Raw genomic sequence first — 3,306 nt, forward strand, 5'->3', positions numbered from 1 at the left:
CAACTAGATTGAAGAACAAAAGGACAGCAACTTGTCTGTTCCCCTTCCCCCAATTCCCCAGCACTGTTCCCATCCACCAATTACCCAATAAAAAATAAAAATAAATAAATAAAAAATTAAAATATATATATATATATAATTTAGAATGGAGAGCTATTATCTATTCTAATGATTTTTAAATCTTCTATTTGTTTCTCTACACTTTCATTTTATTTTAACAAATATTTACTGCACATCTACTATGAATCTGATTGATATTGGGCAGAATCAGAGGATACAGTGGTAAACAAGAAGATGAAACTCTTCCCAAAATCTAATAGATCAAGCACAAAAAGAAAGCAAGGACCCACAATATAGAGTTGACAGCATTAAAATAAACATGTATTTTCAAATAATCCTTAATTATTTTTTTCAGATATTTGAGATTATTAACAGCCCATCTTTTCAAATTTCTTGGAACTCCTATACCTTTAAGTGCACAGTGCTTTTAAACAAGTTTTTATTTCCTTACGATCTTGCAATGGCTATGAAATTTTCCATCAGTTATTTCTTTTTGATACATGGTTATCAAACAGAATTAATTGATATATAGGAATTTGAAATATTTTTACACTATGTACCAAAAAGTGGCTTTAACATAATAAAAGACCATATACTTTTTTGGTCCTTATTTTCCAAAGACTTTATCTTCCTTGTACTTTTTCTGTTAACATTCTATCTTAATTATGACAAGAAACTTCTTCTTTAGGAAATTCCCCTGTTTTATGTCTTCAATTCTTTCTCTTCAGAAACACTAGTTTAAAAGTTTAGCCTGTATGTGAAGATGATCTGAACCCTACTAGTTACGGTAAAATCTGAAGTCATACATATTCAAAATGATATCAAAGACATAACCAAAGCAAATGTATGTGAGATGCACATTTAAATGCTTGTTTTGGTTTATGAAAGCATATATTATACTTTGTCTTAGATCAGAGCTTCCACTGGTAGTATCCATGACTTCAGATCAGAGGGGAAGAGGGTGAGAAATGGAGAGGGAAGTAAAGTCAAACCATTAAACACCAAAAATCTTTCCATCACCATCTGAACTAGTAAGTCATCTGCTTTGAGAATACTGACCCAGTGATGAGTCACTTACCCAATTGGAAAGCACATCCTTGAATTCGGACATGACCCTAATGACATAAGGAGGGATAGACTTGGTCCTTCCATTTAAGTGTTATACACAGAAATTTCTGCTTTGATGAGATAAAGACAAAAGGTCTTACAGGTCTGGTACATTAACAAATCCTGTAGGTCATCATGTTTCTTCAAGTCTCAGAAAATCTAAGGCTACGTTTTTGTCCTGTGTATAATGCTGCCTTTAACTTCATTCATAACAAATACCCAACCCTGTTTGCTTAATTTCTTGCTCTTGTCTCTTTAACTAACCATTCAAGTACAGGTTCTGATTTTGTTATTTATTTCTGGAGCCCTTTCTCTCTACCCATTTCACCTTAAATGTGAGTTCCATTTTAAGCATTTACTTTCTTATTGATGATACTTTAGACTCCATCTTGTGCCATAAAGATGTATATTGCCTGGCTGACTTCTCTCTTGTACCTTCTCTTAACTGCCAACTTATACATGGCATAGCTCTAAGTATGATACTGGAAAATATTATCATGTCTTGTCATCTGTGAATTCACACAAAAACAATAAGCAGAATTCCATACTTAGATAGCTGCCCAAGACTTTATTGAAGATAGATGGAAACCATAAAAGAAACGTACTTTAAAATATAATTTTCAGTAACATCTCAGTTCCTCTACAGAGCATAATACTGGTCACATGACAGAGAAAGGGAGGTTATATAAATCTAAATATTTGAATTAAGCTTGGGGTTAAAGAAGGACATTAATAATATCTGAATAAGAGAAAAAAAAAGAATTGTAGGCCATGAGAGCATGTTAAGAAGGTTATCTGTTCAGAGTATTCTTCTCTGATAAGAGAAATGTCCCTAGAATAGGGCTTGGCATAGTATATACACTGAGTAAATTTTTGTTGAGTGAACAAATAAATCATTAAAACACTACATTTACATGTTAACCATCCACTAAAGTTTTGGTTGGGAGTTAGAGCTTTGCTTCCTTCTTCTGATGAGCCTGTTTATTAGTATCTCTAAACAATATTGTGAAAAAAATCTTTTAGGACCAGATTTTGTACCCATTAAATTATTTTTGTTTAAAATTGCTTGGATCTAAATTTTGCTTACAGACTATGATGTTAACATTATTCTTTTCAGAAGAAGAGTCTAATTGTGACTAAGTATTAACTGTGACTAATACTAACCTTTCCACTTGGCATTTGTAAATGAGGCATTTTTGGTGATTTTTTTTATTTCTTGCTAGAATGAGTCATGCTCCTTATAGGTTTGTTTCATTTTTTCTATTTGGTCAGTATAATAAACATAAACACTATTATTTTCTGAAATTTTTTAAATTGTTGTTCTCCAAAAGAAGACTTTGAAACCTAAACTATTCTTAATTGTCTAAACCACTAAAAAATAAAAGGATCTAGCCATAATCAGCATTAGAGAAAGGGGTAGGATGGGCGAAAGAGAGAGACAGGGAATCTGGACACTTAAGTCAAGGTATTGCATGTTTATGAGTTATCTGAACAACCATAGAATATAAAAAAGTAACTGGTAAATTTCATTGAGATGATAATACAAGGTTTGATATCTTTTTAATGAAACCAAATTTTTCTTTGACAGTTTCTTTCTCTTATCTACTTTTTATACAGAGCTCTTTTATTCCTTACTCGTTGTCCCTAACTAACAGTAACTTCCCTGTCCTCCATCCTCACAAAATCCAAAATGGCAATTAAAGATGAAAACTAGGGTAGGGAAACCATTTAAAATAATTTACCTCCAGGCCGGCCTAGTGGCACGTTGGTTAAGAGCTGGCTTGGGATGCCAGCTCTAAGCAGCAGAGTCCTGGTTCGGATCCCACATGGGGACCAGTGACACTGCCCTCTACAGCTAAGATGGTGAACAACAGCTCGACCTAGAGCTGGGCTGCTGTGAGTCACCGGCGATGGCGTAGGCTGCAGCCCCTGATGCAGTGGGCTTCCATAAGCTACCGTGTGTGGCTGGCAGCCAGCGTGAGCAGCTGGTAGCTGGTGTGAACTGCCAAGAGCCACCATGAGTGGCTGTCCAGAGGCTGGTGAGCGATCTGCCTCACCTGGGAAGAGCGCAATGATAATACCAACATGGGCCAGTGAAGCGACATCCTCCACAACTAGACTGAAGAACAAAAGGACAGC

The sequence above is a fragment of the Hipposideros armiger genome, unplaced genomic scaffold (assembly GCF_001890085.2).
Source record: "Hipposideros armiger isolate ML-2016 unplaced genomic scaffold, ASM189008v1 scaffold_660, whole genome shotgun sequence".
NCBI lineage: Eukaryota > Metazoa > Chordata > Mammalia > Chiroptera > Hipposideridae > Hipposideros > Hipposideros armiger.